The sequence below is a fragment of the Cnephaeus nilssonii genome (genome assembly GCF_951640355.1).
Source record: "Cnephaeus nilssonii genome assembly, chromosome: 9".
NCBI classification, from domain to species: domain Eukaryota; kingdom Metazoa; phylum Chordata; class Mammalia; order Chiroptera; family Vespertilionidae; genus Cnephaeus; species Cnephaeus nilssonii.
The window spans coordinates 47,945,875-47,968,664 of NC_137080.1; the positions used below are offsets into that span (position 1 = coordinate 47,945,875).

General features: G+C 39.8%; 1 pseudogene across 1 annotated transcript; it reads right to left on the bottom strand.

Annotated features, from left to right (window-relative positions):
- Positions 1 to 21,286: 21,286 nt before the first annotated feature.
- On the bottom strand, positions 21,287 to 21,863 carry LOC307105558 (zinc finger and BTB domain-containing protein 44-like; annotated as a pseudogene). Its single transcript has one exon. The product of its transcript is annotated as a zinc finger and BTB domain-containing protein 44-like (transcript).
- Positions 21,864 to 22,790: the final 927 nt, after the last annotated feature.

Consider the following 22,790-nt stretch of genomic DNA (forward strand, 5'->3'; position numbering starts at 1 on the left):
CTTATTAGAAAAAGTAATCACATGGAATTAGAAAGCACCAGTTTGAATATCTATATTATAAAAGGCCTGTGGCCCTAACACCATAATGACCAAAGACCGGTGCGGGTGGGCAGGGCTGCAAGCGGGGCGGGGCGGTGCGCAGGTGGGTGCGGCCCTGCCCACCTGCACGATTTCGCACGCTGGGCTTCTAGTGATTTCATAAGAAGAAACTGTCAATTACTTCCTAGTGAGGGTTACAATACAATAACTGCTGATATTTCACTTTAAGATTATGAAGCTTTTTTAGCCGCTGAGGCAGCTAGCATCAGGGTGCCAATCACCGCTGCTCTGATCAGTACTATCTACAGGAGAGAGTTCTAAACAGCAAATACTACAGAAACTATAATGCTACTAAGTAAATGAACTCTTCAACATTATTTATAGCCAGGCGTTGTAATTGTACATATTGCAAGTATTTAATAATTACTTGCTGCACCCTCTTAGTATGTACAACTATACATATTTCAAAGTTTAATTGAACAATAATATATGCTAATACATTGAATCACTCCCAGGTTATGTTATACTACCTATGCTGACCTTACTTTGGGGGCATTGATGTAGGATTCTAGGTTTTTCTATATCTTAAATTGAGTTTGCCCCAAAGTGTAGAAATTACTAAATGAAACCAAGCCCTACAAAATCTATGAGTTGATTTTCCTCCACTTATAATTTGTCTTCGATTTTACAAAAATGTTATTATGTGTTGTTCATACTATAACTTTATCAAATTCCATTAATCATATTTTGGATTCAAATTATTCAAGAATAAAAGACTATTTTTAAAAGAAAAGGTTGTTATAAGAAAAAAAATAGTGGTCACAGAAAGTGATATAAATCAGACATTGTTTTTCATCTTATGTAACACACAGAAAGAACATAGCATTGTCTAAAAATTATTCTTGTCAATAAAAATCAAGTATCTAATGAAAACTGAGGAAATAAATATCAATCAGTTTACAGAAAATGCAGTAGGGAGAGAAGCATGACAAATGAGACTATAAGGATGAAATCAGTCAAATCTGGGCCATAGAAAATTTTGTGGTCCAAAGATCCATTTATTTTTCTACAAATAGTATAAAAAAGTATAGAAACATAAACTTCTATAAATTTTAACTGACTTAAAAAACAACCAAATTTAATGTGCCTAACTTTTTGCATTCTGATTTGAACAAGCCAATCATAAATATACATGTTGAGCCCTGGCCAGTGTGCCTCAGTTGTTGGGTTCAATTCCTGGTCAGGGCACATACCCAGGTTGCCAGTTCAATCTCCAGTCTGGATGTATGCAGGAGGCAGCTGATCAACGTTTCTCTCTCACATAGATGTTTCTCTCTCTCTGTCTCTCTCTCTCTGTCCCCCTCCCCTTCATTCATATCTAAAATCAATTAAAAACAAAATGTTATTTTTGAAAACACATTTGAGACAACTGGAGAAATAGCAAACATTGTGCATTACATAATATTAGGAAATTATTGTTAATGTTGTTAGGTATGATTATGTTATTAGAATTTTATTTTCAAAAAGTACTTACTATTAGAAATGGGCACTGAAATGTTTACAGATAAAATGATATTACAGCCCTAACCAGTTTGGCTCAGAGGATACAGCGTCGGCCTGCAATTGAAGGGTCCTAGGTTCGATTCTGGCCAAGGGCATGTACCTTGGTTGTGGGCACATTCCCAGTGGGGGGGTGTGCAGGAGGCAGCTGATCGATGTTTCTAACTCTCTATCCTTCTCCCTTCCTCTCTGTAAAAAAAAATCAATATATTAAAATGATATTACATTTAAAATGTGTTTATATATTTCAGAAACAAACAAACTAATAAACAAAAATATTGGGAATAAAATAGTTGAGGCAAGTATATATAAAAGATGGTGCTACTTAGGCTGGGTATGGGTATATGTGTGTTTATTATACTGCTCTCTTTACTTTTGTGTATTTTTTTTAAAATTTCTGAATATAAGAGAGAAAAAAAGATAGGTAACAGAAGAGCTTATAACAACACAGGAAAATATTGTGACAAAACACTTAAGAACACAGACAGGCTATAGCCAGCCTGCGAGGCGTAGAGGGGGTATCTGAACCTGTTTCTCTGGTACATGTCCTCTGAGCCCAAAAGAAGTGAGCACTTCCTGTGGGACAACTTTTCCTGAGCACATAGTCCCTATCAGGTATCAGATTCAGGTTGCACTACTTCCTGTCCCAGTTTACATGAGCATTGTGAGGTCCAACCTTACAGCCCTCAGGAGGTAGAGCCAAGGCCTAAGCCTAGGTCTTTCAGCAGTGAATGTTCTTAGCTATAAAAATGGAAAGTGTTACAAGTGACAACATAAAGACTCAGAGTTTTCTTACCTGTTCAAAAGATCATAGCTAGTCAATGGTAGACCCAGGCTCAGACAAAGTCCAGAGGCCCCAAAGTTTAAGAGTTCCTTTTATCAGAACCGCTGCAATTGCACATGAAGGTGTGCACATTAGAAAAGGAGCCACAATGGGCTAAGCAATTAAAAATAAATTTTCCCCTCTAACTGACAGAGACCAGGCTGAGTAAGCAAAGAAAAGGCTCTGGTGTTGTCACAACAGTCTAGATTATTATTTTTTAATTATCCCATGTTTTCCTCTAGAACTTTTTTCCTGAAATGAAAATGGTGTTTTTTGGGTTTTTTTTTTGTTTGTTTTTTTTTTGTTTGTTTTTTTTTTTTTTTGGTTCCAGCTTAAACACTATAGAAAAATAAAATTAATTCAAAATCCTAAAAAAAAAAAAAAAAAGAAATAGATGCCCTAAACCAGTGATGGCGAACCTATGACACGGGTGTCAGCAGTGACACGCGTTGCCATTTCTGATGACACATGGCCGCTGAGGCGGCCGCATGCCGAGGATGAAACATTTGCTGCTCCTGAGGATGAAACATTTGCGAAATAATATTTTTTCCTCAAAGTGACACACTACCTGAGTTATGCTCAGTTTTTTGGCGAAGTTTGACATACCAAGCTCAAAAGGTTGCCCACTACTGCCCTAAACCATACAAGATATAAACAAACTTATGTTAAATGTAACTTTATAAAACATTCTACTTTATAAAGATATGTATATGAGCCCAGTCAGTGTAGCTCAGTGTTTAAGAACTGACCCATGAACCAAGAGGTCACCAGTTTGATTCCCAGTCAGGACACATGCTGAGGGAAGTGGGGGTTATGGCCTCAATTCCCAGTGGGGAGTATGCAGGAGGCAGCCAATCCATGATTCTTTCATCATTGATGTTTCTATCTCTCTATCCATCTCCCTTCCTCTCTCTCTAAAATCAATAAAAACATTTAAAAATATGTATATATATGACGCTACATATATAAAAATGTTAATGCTTATCTGATAGAATTGCTTTGTGTTTTTATATATTTTAGAACTTTTAATAATGAACTTGTATAAATTTTATAATTAGAACAAAAGTTTAAAGTTATTACAATTATGTTAGTCAATTATCCATATTTACTTAGGTTAGTCTTTGGGGAAGCTTGCAATTTTTTGATTCATAGTCTTCAAAATGGCTTAAAATGTCTTACTGTCATTCTCAAAACTATTTTTTTTTAACCCTCTAACCCTAACCCTAAACCTAGCCCTAACCTGAGCCTGAACCCTACCTAGCCCGAACCCTTATTCTAACCCTAACCCTAGCCAGAACCCCAATTCTCCATTCTCAAAACTATTGAGGTAACATTCACTGTTTTATGTGTTTATAATAAACATAATTCGGTTCAATTTATATCCCTAACAATGTTATGTCTCACAATGTGATCTATGTTTATTTCAGAACACAGTAATTAAGCCGAGGCCAAAAAAGCCTTTAATCCCAGAATATGAATGTGACATTTTGAGTTGACGTTGTGGTTGTTTTATACTTGTGTTGGCAGTATATTACTTTCATAACCGTAAAGATTCCTGCATTGAGTAAATATACAAGAGAAATGGACAATAATGCATTTTTATTAATTTTTTTGTTCTTCTGTATCAAAGTGTTAAATGAAACATTTTCAATGTTCTCAGTTTGGCCTGATGTGCATGAGCTTAAAATAAAGAATGTAAAGTGATTATACATTTTAAGAGTTAGTAGGTCATTTGTGAGAACTGATGAAAAGGGGACTGGAAAACTAGGCCTATCCCTCAACACCAATAGTTATGGAATACACTTCATTTACTAACATACATGGAGCATTTAAAATCCTGATGATATATTAGATAATCATATAAGTCTCAGAAAATTTAAAGAAAATGATATTATAAATGACCTTCTTAGACACAAACAAAATTAGAAGTCATTCACTCAAACACACTCACACATACAAAATAACTTAAAGAACCAATATAGTTGGTAATGTAAAAGCACACTTTTTAAAATACTATTGGGAGAAGCAGAATTGTAGGCTTAGTAAGGTTTTGGTGCTCTGTGGTAACTGAGGAGAATGGGGTTTAGGGCCAGGACCAGATCTGGCTGGAATCAGGACTCTTCCTATTTGGAGAAGAAGCTGCTATGGGCTACTTTCCAACTAAATGTTGGCTTTGTGGTCACTTTACTATTCATTCCGGATCTGATTGGTATCCCCCTTCTCCTGCTTTTCTGCCTGGTTGAGCTAGCCTGATACTTCCCATGATGCTATTTCTTCCTCCACAGGGTAGGCAGAACAGATGCCAAGATATGCAATCAAGTGATCTCTTGGGAACAGTATGAGAAAGAGAGATTAGTACACAACCTCAACAATTCAACTGGATACTGAACTGGGGGTTGCCTTGCACCACTACAAATCATAGAAAGTTCTCCAAAAGCCATGAGATGCAGCACATAATTGCTGTATGCTGTGTGCTGACCAGGTATATAAACCAGTTAATCTATTTATCATTGGGAGAAATCTCAAACATCCCAAAATATTCTTCTCTCTCCAAGTATTTTTGCATGTCTCTGCAAACAGATGAAAATAACCCTAACTTTCTAAGGCATTTACTTTATACAGAAAATATCATGGACAACCATTAGAAGAATGTCTGCCATCTAAGAGTCTTAAAAATTTGGAAAATGCATCAGTAGCTACCTAGAGATATCTTAGTAATACCATTGCTTTCTAATTTCTATAATTACCTTCAAAGTCCTATTGCAGTTACTATTATGAATACCTACATAAAATGGATGTAATTATTATAGGTCATTATACATTTCATTGGAGTATTATTAAATGGTTTTCTCTAGTCCCATAATAATAAAATTAACACGTGATTTTTAAGTTTTTAGCTATGTTCAGTTAAACTCAGAAATCTACAAGATGGTCAATGAATTATACAGATAGAATATTTCCAAAAAGGTCTGAAAACTCAGACAGTCCTTGCATAGGGGTTACTCTCACAAAGTTAACATTACAAATATAACATACATGGTTTCTGTAGAACATCAAAACCTCAAATTTAAAGAAGTATTATTCTCCCACTTTCTAGTAAATGCAATCATTATAAAACCCCATTCTGAAGTTCTGTTTTCTAAGCAATTGAAAGATAGTTCTTATCAAATAATTCTCTGTATAGGATAGATAATATATAAAAACTTTGATCAGAGAAGCCAGTCCCTCAATTATTATAAACTTGTAAAATATTTTCTATATTCTAAATTCATATTATTTCCATACTTGCGCATATAAACTATGCTTTCAGAATAAAATACTTAAAGAATATGATGAAAATTTCTGAATAAACATTATTTATAATGATCTCTATTGTAATATATTTATAGAAAAAAGACCAAAAAAAAAAAAAAACTCAAAACCTCATGTAGACTTTTAATCAGCAGTAAAATATCATTCTCAAAGAATTAACTACTTTCATTAAATGAAAAAAAATATTCCCTTTTTAAAAAAAATTTTACAGGAAAAGGAAAAATATAACCCAAGTCATATTGTTCTGCTAATAAGCTCATTTAATCTTATTACTTACACAATATAAGATGAGTATTAAAGAAAACAATCAACAAAACAAAAAGACAATCTACTGAATGGTAGAAAATATTCACTAATGATACATATATTTGATAAGAAGTTAATATCCAAAATAAAGAACTCATACTACTCAACAACAAAAAACAATATGATTGAAAAATGGACAGATGATCTGCATATATATTTCTCCCAAGAAGACGTACAGATGGCCAACATCCATATGAAAAGATGCTCAACATCACTAATCATAAGGAAATGTTTATTAAAACCATAATGAGGTATTACCTCACACATGTCATAATGGCTATCATCAATAAATAAATAAAAACAAGTGTTGGCCTGGATGTGAAGAGAACCCTCCTGGACTATTGGTGGAATTGTAAATTGATGTAGTCATTATGGAAAACAGTAAGGAGGTGCCTAAAAAAATAAAAATAAAATTAAGTTTATGACCCAGAAAATCCACTTATGGGCATTTATCCAAAAAAAATTCAAAACACTAATTCAAAATGATATTGGAATACCTATGTTCATTGCAGTATTATTTACAACAGTGACCTATGTGTCCATCGATAGACAAGTAGATAAATATGCAGTACATTTATACACTGGAATATCACTCAGCCATAAAAAAAGAATGAAATCTTGTTAACTGCCACAACATGGATGGACCTAGAGATTATTATACTAAGTCAGTGGTTGGCAAACCGCGGCTCACAAGCCACATACAGCTCTTTGGCCCCTTGAGTGTGGCTCTTCCACAAAACACCACGTGCGGGCGCACACGTAGAGTGCGATTGAAACTTCGTGGCCCATGCGCAGAAGTCGGTTTTCAGCCTGGGCGAGTCTATTTTGAAGAAGTGGCGTTAGAACACTCAAGGGGCCAAAGAGCCGCATGTAGCTCGCGAGCTATGGTTTGCCGACCACTGTACTAAGTGAAATAAGTCATACAGAGAAAGACAAATACCATATGATTTCACTTTTGTGTGGAATCTAAAAACAAAACAAAATAAATGAATAAATACAACAAAAACAAACACATAGATACAAGTAACAAACTGATGATTGTCAGTTAGGAAGGGTATCGAGGGTTGGGTGAAAAAGGTTAAGGAATTAAGAAGTACAAATTGGGAGTTATAAATAGTCAGATGTAAAGTACAGCATAAGGAATATAGTCAATAATATTGTAATAACTATGTATGGTGTCAGGTGGTACTAGACTTATCAGGGGGATCACTCCATAAATTATATAAACTACTATATTGTACACCTGAAATTAATATTGTATGTTAATTGTAATTGAAAAATAAATAAATATTTTAAAGAGTTAAATCAGAAGCCTGTCTCAGATTAACAGTGTTGAAAAAAATCCTCAACAATACATTAGCAAAACACATTCAACATTATATGATTAAATACAATTCAATATATATATGTATGTGTGTGTGTGTGTGTGTGTATATATATATATATATATATATATATATATATATATACACACACACATATATATGAATATCTTTAACTGATAAGATAGGCAATTAAATAGGTCAAGACAACTACAGCATGACTACCATGCAATTTGCTCACTCTGTGGGCAGAAGAACCAGTTTATTTTCTGCTTCTTATAAATTTCATTGACTGATCAAACTTGCTATTCCCTTGCCCCACATTCCTGAACTGTGCCACAAACACACTGCATTCTTAGGATTGTGGGCCATCACATCAACCTGTGAAACTTAGAAGCCAGAGAAACAGCAAACATGTACTTATACTAACTCTGCTTTATGTGCCTTGAGAAATAAAGCCCTTGGTTTCTGACTTGATATACTGTCTTCTGCCATCATCTCTGAATCAGTAAGAGGAAAACAGGCTACAAGCTGAGACTTTAAAAATCTTGAAAATTATATAAACCCAACATTATACAATAAGTGATACATAAATGTATGTGTATATGCAATCATTTCAATTGTTATTAAAGAAATTTGATAATATGCACGATTTTATCTTTGCACAAGAAAGGAACTTCCTCTATATGATAACTCCTATTTACAACATCTGCACACCATGTACCATCTGTAATCGTACCATTTGTAATTGTGCATCATTACAAACATTCTGATTGAAATCAGAAACAAGTCAAGCAGGCCTGCAAAAATATTTCTAGTTAATATTAGCTAATAAGAAAGGAAAAAAATAATGGAATATGTAAGGACTGAGAATAAGGAAAAGATTATCATTATTTAAGGTAATAACATTATTGAAATAAATAACCAAGACTACCACCAAAAAAAACCATGTTGAATAGTTACCGTAAATTCAATATACAAAAATCACATTTATTTGACTATACAAGCAAAAACGAAAAATGTAGCTAAACATAGAAAATACTGTCATCAACAGTAACAGCAATATAGGATACATTATAATAAACCAAAGTACATGTATGATCTTTGCAGAGAAAACTAGAAGATATTAAAAGTCACCAAAAATTCTACATTAATGGAGATTTATACCAGGGTCTTAAATAAAAAGGGGTAATAATATTTTTAAAATTCATCTAAAATAAACCTTCAAAGTAACAGGAATTTTACTAAATTTTTACATTTTAAATAGGATTCTAAAATATGAAAAGGCCAAAAATACACTCAATAAATTCTTAAGAGCCCTGGTCAGTTTGACTCAGTAGATAGAGTGCTGGCCTGCAGACTGAAGGATCCCAGGTTCAATTCCAATCAAGTGTGTGTGCAAACATTGTCAAGTGTGTGTGCAAACATTGCAGACTGGACCCCCAGCAGAGGCAACTAATCTACCTGTCTCTCTCACAGAGATGTGTTTTGTTTTTTTTCTCTCTCTCCCCCCCTCCCCTGCTTCCACTCTCTGTATAAAGCAATGGGAAAATATCCTCAGGTGAGGATTAACAAAAACAAAAAAGAAATTCTCAAGAAATAGGCTAGTTTGGAGGCTTTTCCATGACAAACTATCAACATTGTTTATGAAAATGTAATAACTAATTTCAGCATGGGGTTTAATAATTTTTTGATCAATAGACAAAGGAGTAGAATATGAGTGGACCCATATAGGGAATATTGATATGTGATAGAGATACTTCAGAACAATTGGCTAGGATGAATCATATAGTAATTTTTCTAGCATATTTAGAAATTCATAAAATAAAATTAAAACTTTAACTCATGCTACATACAAAAGTTCTAGGATTATATTAATTATATCAATTCTAGAATTTGTAGACCTAAATGTGACAAGTAAAATTAAAATATCTGGAAGAAAAAAAAAAGACTGCATGATGTAAAGGTTTCTTATAGCCTGCAAAATCATTCTAAACTTCAGGAAAGAACTTCCAGTTTCTGTTTCCACATGTCAGGAGCTTGGAAGCTGCCATTCTGTCTTAACAAGTCCAAAGCTCAACAGACTGAGAACTCAACTCTTCTCGGATCCCCGAGGAAAGGAAGACACAGAACAAACCACTGCCCTCAAAATGGGACAGTCCATAGACAAATACAGACAGAGCTGTGGCTTACCTGAGCAGAGATGCATCAGCAGAAACCAAGGCAGGAACCAGTGCCATCGGAAGAAAACCTGAACTGTAATTGACGACTTGCAGTGGCTCAGTGTGGACAATTCTGAGGTTAAAAACTCCAAGGCACCCAGTCATAGGGGCCTCTGACAGCTCTGTGAGATTTAGCCCCAGGCACTCCACCAGATTCCCATAGTAACTATCAGAGAAAAATCCCCTCAGGCTTCTGGCAGGAGGAGGGGAACAGGAACCATTTTGAAATGCACCAGAAAGTTCTGTTCTTTTTAACAAGGCTCGACCTCAGGAGAAACCAATTAACCACAGACTAACCTGTCCTCAGGAGAAACCAGTTAACCAGAGCCTAGCTGGCTGGAGTATTATCAGAGCTTAACTGACCCGGGAACGGGAAATTCCCCACTCCAGGTGGCTCTAACAATCCTGTCACACATAAGTAGAGAGAGAGAGAGAAAAGAAAACACTGAAAAACAGTTGTAAAGTTCACAGCCCAGAGGCACTGGCTCACTGGAAGACTAATAATAGGACTCTATGCTTCCCTTCCCCCCATACCTCACTGCTCCATTATTACAGGCCAATTTACGGCATTTCTTTATTTCCCCAGTACAATCTCGACCTGCTTTCAAGAAAAAATTAAAAGGCATACCAAAAGGTAAAAACAATGTGAAGGAACGGAGCAAACATCAAAACTATACGTGCCAGTGAGGAGAGAGAGGGGCAGCAGGATTTTTGGACTGGAACACGCAGTGTTCCCCTGGACAGGATGGTTCCCAGGATTCTTTGTCCATTGGAATCAAAGAATGAACCCACGGACGGAAGGTGGTATAGCAAAGGTGGAAATTTATTGAAGAACAAGCACAGACCCCCAGGTGGGGAGGGGAAAGTATCTCACAGCACAGACTCCCCCGTGGGGAGGGGGAAAGAGTCCCACCTACTCTGTAGATTTTCGTGCTTTGATATCCCCTCTGATTGGTCACTATTCCCTTAGCCTGGTCACTATAGTAACTTCTGAGCTCAAAGGTGGAACCTCAGATATTTGGGACATGTGAGGTTCTCCCCCCCTCTTCCTTATTGTTTTCCTATTCCCTTTGATAGATCCTCCCATCCCCCAACTGATGGACGGAGTATGACGTAAACTCTACCTGCAGCCGGACATTCCTGAACACCTTATATGGACTATACGTTGAACCACCAATCAGCACCTGCCATACACCCTAAGCCCCCCAATTCCTAAATCCCTACGTGCCTAATCATGTGCCTTACATGATTCCACCAATCAGCGTGTCTGAGCGCCCCAAGCCCCGCCCCCTCCTTCCTCCCTTAAAAAGGCGCTCTCACCCCCTGGCCCGCCCCTTTTCCCTTCTGGAAGACGGCCCGGCAGGGTGATCTTCAATAAAGCCTGTATCCTGGTATCCCATGGTCTCCGGCCCTCTATTTAATCTTTTATCTGGTGCCGAAACTCGACCCTTGGTCTTTCTGGATACATCAAACCAAAGAAACTCATTTTTTTCTGTAACACTGCCTGGCCACAATACAAACTTGATAACGGCTCTTTGTGGCCTGAACATGGCACTTTTGATTTCAATATCCTCCGAGATCTAGATAATTTTTGCCACCGGACGGGAAAAGCTGTCGAGATTCCCTACGTACAGGCTTTCTTTTTCCTCCGCTGTCGCCCCTCACTTTATTCCTCATGTTCCACCCATCAGGTCCTCCTCGCAAAGTCCTCTCTGCCCTCTCAAACCTATCCTCAGCCCCTTTCTCTGTCTTCTGACTGCTCTTTTGACCCAGCGGATCATTCCTCTCCACATGTTCCACTCGCACCACCTCCTTACAACCCGGCCACGAAAGCTGACCTACCACCTGAGAATCCCAGATGTCTGCCCTCCCCTGCGCCCACGTGCTCTCCCCCGCCTCCCTCCGAGGCCACGCACTCTCCTCCGCCTCCCTCCGAGCCCACCCGCTCCCCCCTGCCTCCCTCCGAGCCCACGAGCTCTCCCCCTCCTCCCTCCGCGCCCGTGGGCTCTCCCCCGCCTTCCCTTGTGCCTGCTCGCTCTCCCCCAAATCTCCGCCCGCGTGACCGCCAGCGACCGAATTCTCAAGTAGCCGGCCAGTTCCCTTTGCGAGAGGTGGCGGGGGCAGAGGGCATCATCCGTGTGGCTATTCCCTTCTCGCTTTCTGACCTTTCTCAAATTGAAAAACGCCTTGGTTCTTTCTCCTCAGACCCTGATAACTACATCAAGGAATTCAAATACATCACTCAATCTTATGATCTTACTTGGCACGACATTTTTATCATTCTTACTTCCTCTCTAACTCCATCAGACAAAGACCGAGTCTGGGACACAGCTCAACAGATTGCAGACGAGGCACACACCCGTAACAACTCCAATCCTATTGGCACCCTTGCAGTTCCCCGGGAAGATCCCGACTGGAACTACCAACTTGGACATCAGAATAGAGAGGCAAGGAATCGTATGCTTGACAATATTCTCCAGGCTCTCCACAGGCTGGCGAATAAGGCAGTAAATTATGATAAAATAAAGGAGATTACCCAGCGCCCGGAGGAAAACCCTGGAGAATTCCTTGAACGCCTTTCACAGGCGCTTCAAAAATATACCCGTATTGATCCTACCTCCCAAGCAGGTACGGCCTTACTACATTCACACTTTATATCCCAGTCAGCCCCAGACATAAGAAAAAAACTAAAGAAGCTTGAGGATGGGCCCGACACTCCCCAGAGGGAACTTCTTAGTGTGGCCTTTAAGGTCTTCCATAATAGAGAAGAACAGGAAAAGGAGGACCTTAAAAAAAGAGACCAGGAAAATTACCTTATGCTGGCGAAGGCCCTACAAGGTTCCACATCCCAAGGAAGGCCTACACCAATCCCACCGGGAGCCTGCCTTAAATGCAAACAGCCGGGACATTGGGCAAGACAATGCCCAAACCCGAGACCCCCTCCCGGCCCATGTCCGCGCTGCCGATTGGAGGGACATTGGGGAGTTGATTGCCCCAGTCGCCGAAGGGGGGCTGGATCTCCCTCTCTAATGAAAACCCCCACATCCGGATCCACAACAGATCTGCTGGGACTGGCAACAGAGGACTGACGGGGCCCTGGGTCTCTGGCCCCGGTGGTGATCACGCATCAGGAGCCCAGGGTAAAACTTCGCGTGGCAGGTAAGCAGGTCTCTTTTCTTGTTGATACCGGGGCCACATACTCCACCTTGCCCGAATTTTCGGGCCCCTTAATGCCATCCACCACTACTATTGTGGGAGTCTCGGGAACAAAGACCAACCCTCTAGTAACCCAACCCCTCCTCTGTACATTTGAGGGAATACAGTTCACACACTGTTTCTTAGTTATTCCCCAATGTCCCACCCCTTTACTGGGGAGAGACATCTTATCTAAATTCCATGCAACTGTCTCACTGACTCCCTCTGCCTACACACCCTCGGCCTCTATCTTTCTTGTCTCAGCTGCTGACTCAGACTCGGCCTCGGTCATTCCCCCTTTACCTCCAAATAAAGTCAACCCTATAGTCTGGGACACCTCCAATCCATCCGTAGCCAAACACCACACTCCTGTCCTTATCCACCGCAAAAACCCTGACTCCTTCCCTTTTGTTCCCCAATACCCTGTCCCAACCAAACATCTATTTGGCCTCAAACCTACTATTTCCAAACTTCTCAATTCAGGTCTTTTGAGGCCCACAAACTCCCCCTTCAATACTCCCATCCTTCCTGTCATTAAGCCAAACGGCTCGTATCGCCTGGTCCAAGACCTCAGAGCCATCAACTCAGCAGTACTGCCCATAGCTCCTGTTGTGCCCAATCCCTATACCATTCTGTCTTCTATTCCCCCTTCGTCCTCCTTTTTTACAGTCCTTGATCTAAAAGATGCCTTCTTCACTATCCCTTTAGATCCACAATGCCAGGACCTCTTTGCATTCACCTGGACTGACCCTGAAACTAGACATTCACAGCAGCTCACGTGGACGGTTCTGCCCCAGGGGTTTAGGGATAGCCCCCACTTCTTTGGGCAGGCATTGGCAAAAGATCTACTGGATCTGGCGCTGCCCAGAAGTTCCCTCTTACAATACGTAGATGACCTCCTATTATGTAGTTCTGATCTCCAAATCTCCCAGGAGGACACATGTCTACTTCTTAACTTTCTTGCCCAGCGCGGTTATCGGGTCTCAGCAACTAAGGCTCAGCTCTCCCTGTCAGCAGTAACATACCTTGGAATCAGAATTTCACAGGACAAAAAGGAGATTACTGCCGACCGTAAAAGCCTTATCTCTTCCATACCTACGCCAACTACCAAATCTGACCTTCTCTCTTTCCTGGGAGTGGCTGGTTTTCTCCGCTCCTGGATCCCTAATTACAGTAACCTAGCTAAACCCCTGTATGAGGCGACTAAAGGAGACCCCAATGAGCCTCTAGACCCCTCAAAACCTATAGAATCAGCATTTAAATCCTTACAGCAGGCTCTTATCCAGGCTCCAGCACTACACCTCCCAGACCTCTCACAGTCATTTATACTATACACTCATGAAAATCATGGCCTGGCTCTGGGGGTCCTAGGACAGGACAAGGGTCCCTCTTTCGCCCCAGTAGCATACCTATCGAAACAACTAGACCCCACCTGTAGAGGCTGGGCCCCTTGTCTCAGAGCCTTAGCAGCAGCAGCTATTCTGGCCCTAGAAAGCTCTAAACTTACTTTTGGGCAACACACTACTATCAGATCCCCTCATCATCTCCAGGATCTTGTGACCCATAAGGCTATACAACATCTTTCACCTTCACGACTTCAGGCATACCATCTGGTTTTCATCGAAAACCACCAGTTTTCTTTCATTCCTTGCTCTCCCTTGAATCCTGCTACTCTCCTCCCTGTTGGGACGGACCCTCCTCTCCACTCCTGCATTGAAACAATTACCCAATTCATATCTCCCTTTCCTCATATTTCACCCACTCCTCTCCCCACACCTGAACAAACCCTTTACATCGATGGCAGTTCTACCCGCACAAAGGAAGGACTATATAAAGCAGGTTATGCTATAGTATCTAGCGATTCTTCCATAATAGAAGCAAGTTCCCTTCCCCCAAACACAACATCTCAGCAAGCAGAACTCATAGCCCTCACCCGAGCTCTAACCATCTCAGCTGGCAAGTCCATAAATATCTACACTGACTCCAAATATGCATACCACATAATTCATTCTGGTGCCAGCATATGGCGCGAACGGGGATTCCTAACCACCAAAGGCAATCCCCTACACAACCATACATACATCAAGGCCTTACTCAATGCAGCCTTGTTGCCCAAAGCAGCTGCCATCATACACTGCAAAGGACACCAGAATTCTACAGACCCTATTGCTATTGGCAACAACCTGGCAGATAGGACAGCAAAAGGGGTGGCCCAGTCAGGCACCACCCAAGCTAACTTAATACTACTGTCTATACCTACAATTTCCCCACAATACTCAAAAGAAGAACATCTCAAGTACCTAGGGTACCCTCAGAAGCAAGGATGGTACACTAAGTCAGGAAAATTCATCCTTCCCCAAGCCCAAGCAATGGAGATACTTCAGGGAATCCATAACACTTTCCATGTGGGACAAAAACCCCTCCTGCTGTACACAACCAGCTTTCTGTCCTGTCCATCTTTATCCTCCTTAATACAGAAGATAACTAACACCTGTGACATCTGCAATCCCTGCTCTCCTCAGGGTGGAGCCCGCCCTCGCTCTTTCCCAACACACCAGATAAGAGGAAACCTCCCAGGACAGGACTGGCAGATAGACTTCACACACATGCCCTCACACAAAAAACACCGTTATATTCTCACTCTAGTGGACACATTTTCAGGATGGATAGAGGCCTATCCCACCAGCAGGGAGAATGCTCATACAGTAGTGGTAGCCCTCACCCATGACATTATTCCCCGCTTTGGCTTTCCAATGTCCCTTCAATCTGATAATGGCCCAGCCTTCATCTCTCAGATAACGCAGCTAGTTTCTCAAACGCTAAACATCAAATGGAACCTCCACATCCCCTACCACCCTCAGTCTTCGGGAAAAGTAGAAAAGGCCAACCATCTCTTAAAAACACATCTAACCAAGCTATCTTTAGAACTCCATATGCCTTGGACCGAACTTCTTCCCCTGGCACTAATGAGACTGAGGGCCATGCCTCGACAACCACTACTTCTAAGCCCCTTTGAGATCATGTATGGACGACCTTTTGTCCTCCAAACCCCAGAGGACAATTCCCCCTCCCCTGGAGACTACTTTCCTGCTTTTGCCCATATGAGGGCACTCTTACAACAACACGCTGATAACCTTCTCCCCCGTCCCTTTCCTACAACTTCTACTCATCTCTCAGTCCTCCCTGGGGACTTGGTTTATGTCAAGAAAAAAGGAAAGGCATCCTTAACACCCACATGGGAGGGACCCTTCCCAGTCATACTATCCACCCCTACTGCAGCAAAGGTACAAGGAATCCAACACTGGTATCACCTCTCACACATTAAGCCATACAAACCTCTACACAAAACACTACCTTCCTACACTTCTACCCCCACAGGACCTACCTCTCTCAGACTCACCAAATGTCTCCCCACCATCCCCGAAGAGGACTCGACGACACCATCCAGGACTTGATGATCCATCATTCCTTACAGGCTAGATTCTACCATTTCCTGCAGTGCATCCTGGAGGACTGGTCCTGGTGGCGACCACGATCTGCTTCCCCAGAAGACTTACACTCATGGATAGTGGATCTTACCTGGCAAGGGACCCTCCAATTCTTTACTCCGGAAGAAGCTCAGGTTTTCGAATTCCTTTTAATATGCCTTGTCTCCTCACCATAATTCTTCTACAGGCAGCCAACATTGAATGCGCCAATGAGGGTTTTTGGTCCTTTCAGGTAAAACGGACTTGGGATGATGAGGGAGTCATCAATTCTACTGTCTGGGATGGGAGGATCTATCACCCTTTGGGCTTTCTTCTTCTTCTTCTGGATGAGGGGCTTCCTTCTCTTTATTTTGTAAATACAGACCTTCTGCTGTTCCCAGCTCCCTCCTTCTATGGGAATGTACCTGTTGCAGCTTTTCAGCTCCCCTATTCTATGGCGATATACCTTCTGCTGCTCTGCAGCCCCATGTTTCTTCCATGGTCCCCTTAATTTCTAAAATTTCCTAAACCCGTCTTTTTCACCCCTAAAAATTCCTATTTCAGAGGGAAACTAGGTAGACAGGGACAGGGATCATGGAGGGGGGAAGAGAGGAAGTAAATCTAGGCAGAGTTACTAAGACACTCCAACTGGGCAGGGGAGAAAGGGCGTAGTGGGAGACGTGAGCTTTAAAATGTATGAATGTTGTTGCTAAAACAGACAACTTGCAGATAACCAATTACAAGGCAATAAGGTGTATAAACTAATCCCAAGGATGTTGCTAAAGCAGATTTTTTTTGAAAGACCAATCAGAAGCTAGCAAGGCTGTCTCCACCCCTAAATGAAACAGTGCAAGCTCCCTCTCCTTTCCCCCCTGGGGGAGCACATCTTTGTGCCCAGGTGGCTTATGGCCATGTGGGCCTCCACACATGGACTAATAGGCTTTAAACAGCTTGGATGCTGAACTACTCCCGACTGTAACATGGAAAGGAAGCCCTGAACACTGGCCTGCTCCTGGAGCCCTAGCCACACCTTTTCCAGGACTGGCTTTTCACAATAAACCTCGGTTCCACGAACTATTTTTGTCCTCAAATTCATTTTTTTGATTTCGAGAGACAACAAGCTTGGACTCAAACACCCCATATTTTGGTTTCACTAGGACATTGGAATTATCAAACTGGGAATTGAAAACAATTATAATTAATATGCTCAGGGTTCTAATGGATAAAGTTAACAGCATGAAAGAACAGATGAGCAATGTAAGCAGAGAGATGAAAATCCTAAGAAAGAATTTAAATCTTAGGATAAAAATCACAAAAAGAAATTAAGAACACCTTTGATAGGCGTATTAGTAGACTGGAGACAGCTGAGGAAAAGAATCTCTCAGCTACAGGATATATCAATAGAACCCTTAAAAACTAAAAAGCAAAGCAAAGAGAACAAAGACTAAGATTAAAAGTAGAACAGAATATATAAGAACTATTGGTCAACTACAAGAAACATAACATATGGGTAACGGAAATACCAGAAGAAGAAAGAAAGGAACAACAAATTATTGAAACAATAATGACTGAAAATTTCCCAAAATTAATGTTAGACACCTAACCATACACCCAGGAAGAGAACACCAAACAGAATGAAGCCCCCCCCACACACACACAAAAAAAAAATCTACAACTAGTCATATCATTTTCAAACTACAGAAAAATTCTGAAAGAGCCAGAGGGATAGAACAAAAACACATTACCTATTTTGAAACAATAGAAATATGAATTATATCTGACCTCGCCTCAGAAACCATGTAAAGAAGAAGAGAATAGTAGAAAATATTTAAAGTGTTAGGGGAAAAGAAACATCAAACTACAAGTCTACACCTTAAAAAATTATTATTCAAAAGGTAAGGAGAAATAAAGATTTTTTTCAGACAAAGAAAAATTGAGGAAATTTGGTGCAGGTAAACCTATCTTGCAAGAGCTGTAAAATAAATTGTTTAGAGAGAATAAAATAATGTATTTATAGGTGCAGGTACAGGTATATCTATATATAGAGACATATATATACAATCATATATATATGAAATACATAATAGCAATGACATAAGGGACAGGAGGAGGGAATTAACATTATTTTGTTATTATAATGTTAATACTACCTGTGAAGTATTATAGAGTTATCTGAAAATAGACTTGAATTAGTGCTTAATATATATATGTATTAATATATATATAAATTAGACTTAAATATATATATGTATTAAACTCTAAGGAAACCACAAAAATAAACATTTTACCTCTTTGTAGAATTTACTAGAAGATTCATGCAAGAATGGGCCTTCGTTCTCCTGGCTGCCGGCACCGCCTTTTCTCTGGCCAGAGCAGCCTTTCTGCCTTCCCATGCTGCCCAGAGGCCCAGAGTGGCTGGGGTGGTGCGGAACGCCTGTGTCATCGCCATGACAATGACACAAGCGTCCTACCCTGTGCTTGGCGCCTGTGTAGGCAAATTAACCCGCCATATTTGTTGGGTGAATTTGCATACTCACTCCTGATTGGCTGGTGGGTGTCGCGAAGGTACAGTAAATTAGCATGTTACTCTTTTATTAGGTAGATTGGGGTGATACTGATTAAGACAATTATAAAGGTTTTAGGTGTATAATTCTGCAACACATCATCTGTGCACTGTATTGGCTGTTGACCACCCCAAGTCAAGTCTCTGTCCATCACCATTTATCCCCCTATACCATCCTTTATCTCCCTCCACTCCTTCACCCACGCTAAGAAAGGAGAAAAAATGAATCATATATATTGCTCAATTGAAACCACCAAATAAAAATTATAGAAAACAACAGAAACAAAGAACAAGGACAATAAATAAAAAACAGTAATGGGTATGATAGATATAAATCCAACTATATTGATAATCATTTTGAGCATTAGTGGTCTAATGAAAAAACAGATTGTCAGAGTGGTTCAAAATATATGACCCAATGTTATGATGTGTACAAGAATCCCATTTTAAATATAAAAGCTCATAGATTAAAAGTGAATAGATGGAGAAAATACACCATACTAACACTAATCAAAATAAAGCAGAACTAGTTATATTAATTTCAGACAAAGCAAACTTAATATAAATTATCAGAGATAAAGGACATTACACAAGTCTTAATGTGTATATGCCTAAGAAGAAAGCTTCAACTACATGAGGCAAAAACTGATAGAATTACAAGGAGAAATAGATGAATCCACTATCATAGTGTGAAACTTCAACACCCCTCTTTTAGAAATAGACAGCTCCAGCAGGCAGAAAATCATCTAGGACACAGTTGAAAACAACACCATCAATCAATTGGATATACTGGACATCTGTAGGATACAACCAACAGCAGCAAAATACACATTTTTCTCAAGCTCACATCAGTCACTAAGACAGACACATTCTGGACCATAAAAAATACATTAACAAATTTAAAAGAATAAAAATAATGCAATGCCTGCTCTCAGACCATAATAAAACTAAACTAGAAATCAATAGCAGAAAGATAACAAAAAAATCCCCAAATATTTGGAAATTAAACAACACACTTCTAACTAACTCATGGGCCGAAGAAATCTCAAGAATAATTTAAAAATAATTTGAAGTAAATGGAAGTGAAAAGACAACTTATTAAAAGTTGTGAAATGTAGTCAAAGCAGTGCTTAAGAGGAAAATTTATGGCATTGAATAAATATATTAGAAAAGAAAAATTTTCAATCTAAATCGTCATCTTAGATTATTGGAAGAGGAAATTAAAGTAAGCAGAGGAAAATAAAAAATAAGAATTAGAACAGAAATTAATAAAATATGAAACTAGGCAATCAATAGTGAAAATCAATGATACCAAAAGCTGGTTCTTTGAAAACATCAATAAAATCAGTATGTTCTTATTCAGTTTAACTAAGATGAAAAGAGAAGACAGGAATTACTAATGTCAGAAATGTCTGAGGACATATCACTACAGATCCCATGGAATTTGAACTGATATTAAAGAAATACTATAAACAACTCTATTTCACCAATGTATAACCTCAATGAAATGAACTGATTCCTTGAAAGATACAATCTGCCAAAAGTCATATAAGAAGAAATAGATGAAATTGGAATTTACATACTACATTCTCCATTCCTGGTCACTTCATGCATAGCTGGACTATTCTCAATCAAGGTTTTTGCCTTTTTTTTTTTTTTTTAGAAGAAAGGTAAGATTATTTGGAGGACTGGTTCTATAAAGATTCAGGCAATGCCTATCCCAATATCAAATTTTCACCATAAAAAATCAAAATAGAAAGGAGAAAGCTTAAAAAAAAAAAAAAAGGCCCAGGGGCATGGCTCAGTGGTTGACCTATGAACCAGGAGGTCACTGTTTGATTCCTGGTCAGGGCACATGCCTGGGTTGCAGGCTCCATGCCCAGTGTGGGGCATGCAGGAGGCAGCTGATTGGTAATTCTCTCTCATCATTGATGCTTCTAGCTCTCTTTCTCTCTTCCTTCCTCTCTGAAATCAATACAAAAGGGAGTATTTACCCTAATAATTTTTAAGATAGCTTACCATAAATACTTCCAAAAAGAAAAGTCTTTACAAAATACTGTACAACGTCCAGTGTACAGGAGTAAACATCTATTCGGGCCATCTGTCAAGTTCCTTTTAGTAGTTTGTTTCTGGCGTGCCCTTTCATCTCAGGAAGGTCAACATTCACCTGATTCCTTTGTTACCTAATGATCTATTGTTAGCCTACTAACCACAATGCAAGGAGAAACTACTAGATGTTTTAAGGCAACTGGTTCTCCTTAAGTCCAACAGTTTGTATTATGTTTCGACACCATGTTATTGCGTCCTTACAAAAGCAAATCTCCCAGTCATGAAAAATAAAACATCAATTTCAGGGTTCACAATGTAAAAGAGGGAAAGTCTTCCCCCAAACCTTTTTTGTTTAAAAAATTAAATTTAAATGTACAAGACCAAGCACAGGCACTTTCCAAAAGCCAAAATGAAGCCCAATCATACAATTACTCATTCGTTATAGAAGGCAGCTCTGATTTTGGGGGGTCATCTCTGGTGACCTTGGCACAAGCACTGGTCTTGGGCTGCTCTGTCATTTTCCTCCTTTTTTGCCAGCCACCGAGAGACCCCAAGGGAAAAGTGCTTTCACACTTCTGGGTCGAGGAGGCCTGTGAGATTACAGGCCTTTGAAGAGAGGAGTTGCTTTCTACACTGTGTTCTCCGCGATCATACTGAACCAGGGCCTCTTCTTGCTCGTGGTTTAAGTAGCCCGGTACTAGGAAATCACTGTCTGGAAGTAGTCTGCTTGCTCTGACGCTTCATGGTTCAGACTCCTCAGGTGCACGATTCCATTTCCAGAGTTGGTGAACGCGTGTTTTGCGCACCTAAATCTGAGGCTTGCGGATAATGTGCCAGGAAACCCTCAAATGGTGCTTATATTCCCCGAAGGAAGTGAAAGTGGTGCCAGGTATGACCGTGTTGACCTTCATGCTTTAGGCGATGCACCTTGAGCGAGTAAGCCCTGGTGAACTTTTTTCCACAGCGGTCACACTGAAATGGTTTAATTCCCGAGTGGATGAGCATGTGCTGTTTTAGGTTCTGAATTCGGGTGAATCGCACCCCACAAGTCGAACACTCTAAAGGTGTGTCCGGACCATTTGGGCCAGGCCGTTCTGTACTGCTGGTAGAAGGAGCAATGTAGAGTTGGTAGGGGTATTGAACATTTTCCAATCCATCATCATCATCTGCGTGAGCATTGGTGCTGGAAGTGCGTTGAAGCGGAGGTAACCCTTCAGTGATGCCTTTGTCTACCGAGTGGATTGAGGAAGACTGTGGACTAATCAGAAGGTCCCCTTGGACGTGTTCACTTCCTGGAGCTCTTTAATACTACTTTTCTCGCTGAAGTTGTCCACCTGGTCTTTGAATGTTAATGTCCGACTAATTAGGTCACTGCCTAAATTAGTTTCCTCTTGCCCCACCCACAGTACTTTCTCTTCCCTATGCGGTGGTGATACTATATAAAGGAAAAATATTGGATAGTCTATATTTCATATGTAGGTTTATGTATTGTTTGGGATGTTTTTATTGTGCTGTTTTAGACAAAATAAAAAATTATGTTAAGGCTAAAAACAAAAGAAGAAATAGATGATCTGAGGAGGTCTATATGTGTTAAAGAAATTGAATCAATAATTAATAATCTTCCATATCCAAAAGCACCAGACCCAGATGTGTCCCCTGGTAAATTCTAATAAACATTTAAGGAAAAAATTATACAATTATCTAAAACTCTTTCAGAAGATAAAACACAGGGAATACATTCTACTATTAGACTAGCATTAGCCTAATAACAAAACCAGAAAAAAGACTTTATAAAAAACTATATACCAATATTGCATAAACATAGGTGCAAAAATCCTCAACAAAATATCAGCAAATCAAATACCAAACAAAGTATAAAAATAATTATGCACCACAATGAAGTAGGATTTATCCCAGGTATGCAAGACTGGT